The following is an 11,169-nucleotide window of genomic DNA, read 5'->3' as shown; positions in this document are numbered from 1 at the left end:
ACTAATAATTGTAATTTATTTGCTGAAAACAGGCTTCTCTTACAAATAAGACAGTAAGAGTCTCAAAGGAGCAACCTAAATAAGCCTGAGTAAATAAGCTACAATAGTGGAGTTTTACCAACAGTTTCACAGCATGGGATCAAACAAGCATTGCCTATAAAATAGATTTTTAAAAATGATACAGTTGTATCTCTACGTATTTGCCGACGACTCCTAAACAACTGACACTTTCCCCCTCTTTTGTCCTTTTTCTTTTAAAGGCGTAAATGCTCTTTATTTCATTCTTATTGTCATATTGCGATAAATGATTGTAATCCTTATTGTAAGCTTATTAGAGAACAAAGGTGTACTGTCAGCTTCCAGTAGATGGCGGCAGAGGTCCGGTTATGTCCGTTTCACAATCCTGGACCTGGCGTTCATAACACGAGCCTACTTTCCTAGTGTTTACTCTCCAGCACTAATGTCGTATCCCCCTTTTGAAAAGTGTGAGGGAGATTAACATTGAGATGAGAGAAGGTTGTGGGCGCAGCTCGGCTCGTGGTTCTCTGGGGCAGCTTCAGTTTGGAGCTGCGTGTGCGCGCTCAGTCACAGAGGGAGGAGCGAACATCGTTACTCTCAGATTGTCACTTTCCCAAACATAGCGGGCGAACTGCCTCAGACATTTGACGGCGGGTCAAAAGACCGAATAAAGCGCACAGGTAAGTGAATAAATCCGCATGGGTGCTTTAGAAGTGTGTGACCAGTTTCAGTTTCTTTTAACGCCATACGATCAAGATCTTTAATTTTGGATTGACATGGTTAAATGAGAGATCACAAGGAACATTTAAAGCTGAATTTTTGATAATTATCCCCCAGATTGACATAATCATAGCCGCTTAGTCTGTTGTTTGATACGAGGGGCGCGCGAACACTTTGTTGCTTCTGTGACTTGGCTCGGAAAAACTCGCAAACATTGTCTTCCCGGACTCAGACCGTCATGAATAGAGGAGTAAAAGTCCCATGGCTTTTGTTATATTCTCATTAGGTCTATAAGGAAAATGTCTTCAGGGTCAGCGACCAAGTCCGAGCCTAGATTTGATCAATAAGCTGGACAATTAACTTTGTTCATCCGTGCGCATTTGTATCACTCCAAAATCAACCTTGAACTAAGCATGAGGAGGTGCAGAGAATTTCAGGATACTTTCTGAACACTTGGAATAGTTTTTCCTCGTCTTTTGTTCCATTAAAGCTACATCTGTTCTGTGCTACAGTCAGCTATGGCCGACTGACAGAGACATGACTTACGGCAACAACGACCTCCCTGACCGGCCATCAATCTCACAGTCACACTGTTGGCAGAGCTGAGATTTCGAACTTAAAACAAGCAAAAAACACAAAATCAGGACCAAAAGGCTGCAATGGAACAATTTTTTCAAAAAGTTTCCAAAATATATCGTACATGGCTTCTTGCGATACCGATATTGCATCGCCCACTATTCCGATACAATATTTTTGGCGATATACATATTGTGCAGCCCTACCATTGATAAAAAAATTAAAAAAAACTTTGTTAGAAGAGATGGATGAAGAGACATTTGACAGACTTGAACCCTTAAAGAAGACAGACTAACCATAAGTGCAGCAGCAACCTACCAACCATATCAGCTGCACTCAATTCTTATTTTAAGGGTATATTTCAACTCTAATGGGGTAGCTTCTCTGTTAACTGTTTATTTTGCCTATTTTACTTTAATATATTCATGTGCACATTTGTTGCAAAGCTGATCGGTAATTTGCTTTTGCTTCAAGATGCAGAGTTCAGTGATTCATTCAAAACACTGATTTAGGCCATTTCTGTGAAAGGCACTATATATATAAATAAAGTTCTTCTTCTTCTTTAGTTACGCATTATTTGAATTGTGAAATACATCTATGGTCGTTCTCATTAATTAACTTCTTTTAAACTATTTAGTTACATCATGGAAGGAACACACTTTTTGTTTTTCAAGCTGATATTTTATTTGTAAATACCTATCTCAAGAATCAGATTTTGAAAGACACGTTTAATTGTTTTTGATGTAAAATTGTATAGAAAATCAAGATCAATATGAGGATAAAACTGTGACTTTAATTTTTACATAGTGTCCAGCCCTTTAACAGTTTTCCTTCATTCTCAAAGCCTCTGAATTAAAGCAACCTTTTGAAGATGCAATATGGCGCACTATTATCCTCCACAGCCGGCTGCTCTGTCTGTCCTCTTTGTTTTCATATTTCATTAGCGAGGCTCGTTGCTTGTAGCATCACATTGAATTATCCTTTCCGTCAGCCCAGCAGCAGCAGCGCCTGTCTTGTGGCTTTTGTGATTACAGGCTTGAGGGGACAGGTAATCAGGTCATGGTCATACTGTCACCCTGTCATACTGCTGCCACCGCACGGAGCATATGGGAGCATCAAACTCGCCCGTCTCGATGCTGTAGCCCATAACAACAGCGAGTAGCGACAACACATTACAATACAAGGTTTAGATTTGTTTTGTGTGCCTCCGGTTGACAGCGTTTAACCTCTGCTGCTCCGCTGTGTCCATCCGTTTCCCCCGTGGTATTTCCTCCCCTGCGAGTTTCCCTAATGACCGAATATTTGGGGCCTTGTGGTCAGCAGAAATAGCAGCACTTGTGAAGCAACAGACTTCTCTTTTTGCACCACACTCGGGAGAAATAGAGGCGTCTGTGTGTGCGTGTGTGTTCGTGTGTTGTTCTATTAGAGGCTATTTTCGAGTTCTTCTCTTTTTTTAAAGTTTCATTTAGTTTCATGAGCGGCCTCAGCACGAGCTCCAGCCAAATGTAGGGGCTAATGCACTCCACGGTGATGTGGATGATGAGCTGTGACGCTGTGTCAAGCAGGAGACGGGCTGCCTATTTCAGCTGACTCTTCTCGTTGAACGGCATGTGCAGCCTTTAATAGAACTTAAGCTATTCCTTTATCTCAACAGACTCAGACTTGTCTTTCCTTTACCTGTTGATTTTGCCTTTCAATAGCCAAACAGAGACGCAGCAGAGTAAGAATAACCGTAACTGCTCATTTTTGCTCTCTTTTGCAGATTGTGGATCCATAACTGCCCTCCAATTTGGAAGAGGAGGTTTTCGAAGCATCATTCGGGGTAAGCTCCTAAGCAAACATTTTGTAAACTTGCCAGAGGAGAAGAGGCAGAGTGCTCGCTGTATCACCGCAGTAGAGGAGTGAATGCTAGTGACGTAGTAAACAAACTTACAAATCGGGTGCTCTTCAGACTCGTGGGGCAGGTTACATCTGAGGAGAATGAGAGGGAGCCGAGACATCTGGTAATTCTTTTTATTAACAGCGTCACCAACACGAATATATACAATTAATAAGGCAGTGTTGCGGATTAATCTCTTAAAGGGATATTTCAGGATTTTTGACATAGGTCCTCATTTCCTTGTTATCCAGAGTGTTGTTGATTTCTGGAGATATATATATATATAGTATATTTTTTTTAAATTCATGCAGTCCTTATATTTGAAGAGTTTAGTGACTCCTAGGCTAGTGCTAGGCTAGTGCATGTCTATGGTAACTAGTAGCCTGCATTAAAAACCTCTTCAAAATCATGGGGTAGTCCTCGAAACGTTGCCATATTTGATTTGTAGAAAGCTCCTGTGTGAATTCCACGTATAGTAATGCCGGTCCCAGGTAAACAAACTACTGTAGATCCGGTAACCAAGCAGATCACTCCGCCACTGAATAGCTTACAACCAGGAAGCTGATGCTGCTCAAAGTTCTTTTAAATGCAAAATGGTTATATTTAAAAAATCACTCAGTCAACAGAGACATTTATATCGTTAGTCTGGTGTTATAAGTGATTTGCCTCAGGTGCACTGTGCTTGGGTGAGACTGTTTTTAATGCAGGCTACTAGTTACCATAGACATGCACTAGCCTAGCACTAGCCTAGCACCACTAAACTCTTCAAATATAAGGACTGCATGAACAAACAAAAAAACATATTAGATTGTAGACATGGGTTAATTTCCATCTATTGTCCGGCATTTGCGCTCACAAACACGCTCTCATCCACCCTGCCCACAGAGTACTAGTGGTAGTAGTGGTAGTGACAGTTGTTGTAGTATTAGGAGCAGTAACACCATTTGTCATCGGCTATTCTTGGTCAAATCTTGTTTAAAGTGTCCTGCTTTTTTTGCTCTGGCATCATTCATGAGTTATTTATCTCCAGTCGTAGTTCTCTCTCTTCGGCTTCATCCTTCTGCTCCTTTTTGCTCTGGTCGCCCAATAATCCATTTATTCACATCAGCCCAAACCTCTGGCCGCCTGCCGTCTTGCCACCAGGCCACACACCCGATGTTTGATGCTAAATTTGCCGAAAAAGAGCACGGAAATCACTCTCAGTAAATACAGAAATCAAATAAAACAATTTCCAAATATTAGTCTTGCAATTGACTTTCCTGCCCCGACATAAAACTGCCTTTGTTGGTGAGATTAAATGTGCTGCCTCGGCCGTGCCAACTTAAACACCGGAGGAGCCAGTGGCAGCGTGGGGTGACTTAATTAAACTCACTGTTGATTTGCAGAGACGAGGTCCAGACCTGAGAGTGGTTTCGGTCTCCACAGCTCCATGACATGTTCTCTTAATGGTGTCCTCGTTTTTACTGACACTTAGGCCCTGTCCGCACCTTAGCTGATACTTCTGAAAATGCAGCACTTTGGCATCTTGTACACACACACACAAATATAGCAGAGAGAGACGTTACATTATTACATTGTGCGTGGCATTACTTGAATGTTTTGTTTTGCTGATTGTGAATTGTTGGTGATATTCCTCTACAATCTATTATGTTGTTAGGTTGGGTCCTCCACACAAATCCAACTTTTTAATTTACTTTGCAAAGGGACAGTGTGCTAATCCAGTGAGTCCTTACTGGTATCGCCATGACAATATGTACAGCTGATGTAAATGTGTACCAAGTTGGTTTGTACAGAAATATCTGGACCCTGAGATAAAAAAAACAACCAGAAAAAGGTTGTGGATCCCTGAACTAATAATCATTAATGTAATTTTATTTTAATTTATATAAATGTTGCCTGTCTCTTTGACAGATACGGTGCTGAAGTTAAAGCATTTCATGTTTTGTTTATTGTTGTTCCTTAGCAGCGCAGAGTAACAGCTGTGGTATGTCATTTCCTGATGTTCAGAGGAGAATGACCAAAAGATAAGAGCCTTTAGCCTTTATTTACATATTGTTGTGTTATAACAAAAATGGGTTCCAAAATAAGTTCTCATAGTCGCATAAGTAAAGGAATAACGTTATTTTCATTGTGAATCATGCACTTGTACTTTCAAAACATATGTTGTACTGTGTGTGTGAATGTTCTCAGCTACTTCTGCCCTTTTACATGACCCCTCAGGCATAATTTAAGTTATTTGAGTTGAACTGAACCATTTTTGTTGTGTGGCCAAAACATAAAGTGTATGCTAAGTCATAAACACTGAAAGTAGTTTAAATAGACTCAAGTAAATGCATCAGAATAGTAATCTACATGTTTTTGCAACTACAAGTACAAGCGGCTGTAATAAAACTACTTTCTGACCTCCACAAATATTCCTGTTGACTGTTAAACACGCGTCATTTTATGTGAAAAGTTCAAATTGACGGGCACTTATTCTTGTATCAGCGCGGATCAGAGCCTGTTCACGAGAAAGACTCAAGTTCCTTATACCTAAATGAATTAGCTCTCTCTCCCCTTGACCAACACATGCCATACCACACATACAGCCCGTTTATTATGGAGTAGCTTGCATTTCACACAGTGAGACCATGTGATCAGTTTAAGTCAATGTGAAATAGGAAACGATCGCCTGGAGGAGCGTCAGAACAGAGCAGCCTCAGATCTACTTACCGCAACATAAAAAGGAAGATATGACTTGCTGAAAGTACGGAATTTCAATGAGAGGAGGAACAAACAAAACAGTAAAAGAATTCATTATAATACGATTTGCGGAGATCAAAAGATTGGCCCAGCTACAGATAGTGTGTGCAGTGAGCAAGTTGTTCTGTGGCTCTAGAAACTCATGAGCCTGCACAGATTTTGACGGAGTGACGATGCCAAAACTTGTTTGCCAAATGTTAGCTTTTTGATAATGAATATGAACAATAGTGCATTTCTCTGATGCTTTTGTTTTGCACTTCTTGATTAAGTGACCTTGACCGAGAGGTTTGCAGTTGGAACCTCATTCCTTACCTGTTTCAGGGAGTCAAAACACCTCTGCAATATATCATGATAGTTAGTGATACAATACCAATGCTTTATGCTCACTACTGCCACCTCAGGTCTTACGCGTAACTGCAGGTTCTATATTAAGCTCGACAACATGACAACACTTCAGACCCGAATTAACACCTTTTTGAGTGACAGTGCAGGATTTTAGAGGCAGTTGGGCTCATTCTACACATTAGGACATGGCTGAAACATGTGGGGGGAGGAAAATACATAGTTTGAACATTTTTAAACTCAGTATAGTCCCTTTAACAGTATTGATACTTTTGATGACCTCATGCATATTATTTACTCTATTTAATTAAAAGGGGAACAATTTATTTGTATGTATTGATTAATATGGTCGGGACAGTGCATGTTAATGAACACACATCACCGGATTGTAGTCTTAGTTTCATTTGCATCCGTTGTCCCACAGTCGGACTCTCAAACACACTCTCATTCATCCTGGCCTATTGTACATGTTTTAGTGGAAGGGGAAACCGCAGTACCTGGAGGAAACTTACGCAAACATGAGAACATACGAACGCCACACAGAAAGGCCTCGTCCCTGGTGGGAATCGAACCCGAGACCTTCTAGCTAACTGCTGTACCACCAAGCCATGAAAACAAATGAATCCCATTGGGTTTCCTTAAAAATAGTCGTAGGTGATTATGCAGTATATTGATTATCGTAGTATCAGCATATTGTGACGTATCATTATCAGAAGCCATGTGTCGCTTATTGTATCTAATCTGGTTTCCTCCTAGTTCAGACTTCTGTTGTGTTCTGTGAATGGAAAATCTCAGTGTCTAGTCCTCTACAACATAGATACATTTCTAGAATGTCTGAAAGCTTTAATTAGGACGATTTGAGAAAAAAAGTTTAAATAAATAATTCAATACCTATAATATTCTTGCAATATTTTACTGAACCATTTCAACACAGTGCGATTAAAGCTAAACTTTCCATTCATTTTTGTTTAAAGCTGTGTTTGCAAAAATACATAACATGCTTTAAATACTTCATAACAATGTTCCTGTATTCAGCAGTCTATTGAAAGATAGTGTAAGTGCTGTAGTAAGCTTTGTTTTGTGTGTGATAGTGCGGAGTGTGGCCTGACGTGCCGCCTTCCAGCTCGCGTCCTTATAAGTAAATGAATTCGAGGAACCTTGGAATGAGCTGTTCAGGGAGCAGCTGCAGATTTAAAAATATCATATTAATTTAGCATCCCAGCAAATCTGCGGGTCTGTTGTGGCTGTTATAAATATAATCCAGCACATGCTCGGCGATTACAGTTTGGAAACGCATCATTTAACTGTACTACTGCGGCCTGGATGTTTAGCTGACAGCTCGGAGCGGACCGTGACATGAAGCAGCAGAGAGATGTCAGCGCCAGAGCGGCAGAGAGGTTATGGACTAGAGCGGGGGTTCTCAAACTGTGGTGCGTGGGCTTGGGTTGGTTTTCGGTACTGGGTGTCCTCTGCCAGTGAAGAACTCATCTCAGATACAATTTCATGCTCTGGTGTTGGATTTCAGTCTGATTTAGGCTTGATTTAGTTCAGGTTTAGGTCCATTTCAGCTTTGTTTTAGATCAGTCTTAAATATCACTCCTCAAAGGCCTCTCTCCTCTCTAAACAATGAACTGTTATTGCCATACATACAGACGGCATCTCTGGAATATCCCATACAGTCATGCTTGAAAACAATTTGGAGAAAAATCTAAACTTTCTCTAATTATTCAAAAACTACTTTAACAAATGCTACATCATAAATATAGTTTTCTACTAAATAAAGAAACAAAGACATAGAGAGGAGCAAAGTGGTTCAACAGCACATAAATACATAAACAACAGAGAATGCTAACTTGATGCTTCATGTTAGCATCGAGCTAATGCTAGCGGTTAGCTGCCTTTTTTCACTTCTACTGAACAATCTGCTGTGAGAAAATATCCATATGAGCCCGATTTACACTTGACTTTATTTATGTGTGATAAATAAGTTCATATTCCACCAGAAAATGGCTGAAAAGAGTGGAAAATTGTGTTTCTCTAAAGATTTTTAAATATTTCCCCCCTCGGCAACGCCACGCCCCCTTCTATGACACGAAGCCGTCTGTATCTATTCACCTTATTCCGACCCGTCCACTTTTGCCACTTTTTGCGTTGTCTCGGCACTTCCGTTGTCCAGACACTTCCGGTCGAGCGCGAAGCCCGTTCATTTTAACAGAGAACGAGGGAAAATATTCTCCGCTCAAATCTGATGTTTAGTCGATTGATTTGTGTAAAATGGCCAATGTTCATTTGCACCAACATGTAAACTCTGCACCGTTTCTCTGTGCGGCCTGAAAACGGATTTGTTTTCATGTAGTGACTGATTTTATGTGGACTTCTCCAGCCCCATGTTAACACATAGGAGAAAAGGAGCGGGCACAATTCATGGCGGCGCCCATGCGAGAATAAGGTGAACAAGATTGACCATTAACCTGTCAAGTAAAAAGCAGCATGTCGATAATTGAGATCAACCATAGATAACATGAATGATTACCGAGCTCTGAGTTTGAGAACCGCTGGACTAGAGTAGTTTACTAGAAGCTGCAGCTTGCGTTTCAATCTGTGTTGCAGTATGACATCACTGTCTCTGAGTTGAGACAGGAAAATCTTATCCCAGTGCCACCATCGTAAAAGCAACACAATAATGAAATGACATCACAGTGGGCCAATAATTAAATGAGCAGACGGCTATCCCACTGATTTTACTAGCACCATTGTGAGTAACAGCGTCCCAGTGGGGAGTGATGCAGAGTAGAGTGTGAATGCCTCGGGATTCTAACTTTTCCTAACGCTTTATTTCTATGTGACAGTTTCCTCCGGCTCCTCGGGCTCTCAGATCAGGGCTCACTCACTGACTGGGGTCGCAGTCGTGGCCACTGACAGTTTGAACCGTCTAATCTTCACCCCTCAGTCTGGCTTAAGCGCCGGCGCTGCTGCGAGCGGGAGATGAGTTTAATTATCGCGTTTGGGGCTAAAACTCATTAGCTTAGTGACCTGAAACGCACAGAGGCCAGTGTCAATACAGAGCAGCGCAAATCCAGGGGCTACTGCCTGTCCGACTGTGTGAGGAATTAATCACAGGCCGATCCCCGCTGGGCTGCCAGCTCACACCAGCCGCACAGTAGTTTCCTCGCTTGCTCCTGTTGTAAAAGCACTCCTAACGTGGAACACTCGATGGCGCGGTCTGATTTAAAGGCAGACTGCAGCTGTTGCGGCTTGTGGTATGAGAAATAACTTTGTGCTCACTTTTTGAAGATGTTGGGGGCATTGTTCATAGGGTTCCTTGCATAAGAAAATGTGCGTTTTTCCATAGCGGCTGTTAACTTTCTTCACAACTCGGTTATGTTTTTCCGTAATTGTCACTGGCTTCCCTCACTTCAAAGATTCCAGTGGAGGGTTGGTGCTCAGTAAACAGGGAGGTGTTAAAGACCACAGCCAGTAAACAAGGCTGATCTCACTCCCTGAGGAAGCGTCCAAGTCGACCTGTTTAACACATGCACACATCCCCCAGAACCTTGTATTAACAGCCCATTTATGAACACTTTAAAGATCTGCTACAGGAGAGGACACTCTTCACTCTCGACACACTACAGGCCATGAGTAATGCATGCTCTTTTTAAGCAACATAGGGGCAAAGTGTTTAATGATGCCCTTTACATTATCTTCACATTTTTACTGATGAATACACTACTGTAATAAGCTGCCAGCGAAAAGCAGCCATTTCCCCCCCCAGATACACAAACCTGAGTAGTAATCGCTTTGTGATAATTTCAAACCTCATAGTGCAGTATTTGCTGCTAAGTGCTAACATCCCCATGAAGCACATTGACCTGGATTCAGAGAGTGGGAAAGAGGTCACGCTGGGGTCAGCTCAATTAAAGATAAAACCGTGGTCATTAATGAGGAGGAACGATAAAAATATTCACAATAACAGTTTTGTGCTCAAGCCAACAGGCCTTACCCAGGCCCAGCATCATTATCCAGTAAGTGCTATAACGTGTGTGCACTTTACTGAAAGGCAGCTCTGGAAGCAATAGTCCATTCACTGGGGTTTGCTCGGGTCAGTGGTGTCAGCATAATGTTCAGTCAGTCTGTAAACTGACTAGGCAACTTAATCAAGCGTAATGTACTGTATGTTGTCGTCGTAGTGTTGTGGTGATACAGTGGTGTGGTTTGAGGGAGAAAACTAGTGGCACAGAGGTCATAAAACAGGAAGTGGAGAGCTGAGCACAACAGGAAGCAGACCGTGTGAAGGAGTAGCAGGCTTCTCCTCGTGGCAGATGTTAAACACCTAGAGATGGTCATAAACATGTAAATAATTTGAGCATGAAAAATAATATGTATTTATATAAAAACTACATGTATTGGGGTGACTATATTGGTGAATATGCCTGTAGACGTCCAACTACCGCATATGCTTATGCATTTGGAGCTTTCACTCTTAAACAAGGCACGGTCATGCAGAGCAGCATCCTAAGGAATTGGATTTCATGGGTGAGATACAGAGGGCTGTGGTTTTCTGCTCGACTCAATACTTCATGTAAAGGATACGTGCAGCAGGGAGGGGGCTGTAGTGAACTGAACTGAATGGAAAAGGACACTCGGGCTGCACAATAAATCACCATTTTAGTGGTAGCAAAACTTAGGGATTTATCATAGTTTGGACTACTGTAAACGATATTCGTTAGCGGTTCATGTTTCATATTTCACTTGCCTCAAGTATTATTGCAATTGACATATTCACTCTGAACTGATCTTTCTTTTAAAACTCAAATCACAAAACGTTTTCCCCCTATTTACCCCATTGTGCAGCTCTAAAAGATTCAGATTAGTTTAGTTTATTTGTCACAGAC

General features: G+C 41.4%; 1 protein-coding gene across 1 annotated transcript in view; it reads left to right on the top strand.

The window, feature by feature from the left end:
- The first annotated feature begins 603 nt into the window (after positions 1–603).
- LOC306961819 (myocyte-specific enhancer factor 2A-like) overlaps positions 604–11,169 on the top strand; it is a 31,796-nt gene continuing 21,230 nt past the window's right edge. Inside the window, exons 1-2 of the mRNA XM_079554736.1 lie at positions 604–698; positions 3,077–3,136. The gene's annotated coding sequence lies outside the window, so the exon portion shown is untranslated. The remainder of the gene's footprint in view (positions 699–3,076; positions 3,137–11,169) is intronic.

The sequence above is a fragment of the Gobius niger genome (assembly GCF_951799975.1).
Source record: "Gobius niger genome assembly, chromosome: 4".
Classification (NCBI taxonomy): Eukaryota; Metazoa; Chordata; class Actinopteri; order Gobiiformes; family Gobiidae; genus Gobius; species Gobius niger.
This window is presented reverse-complemented; position numbering and strand designations above follow the sequence as displayed.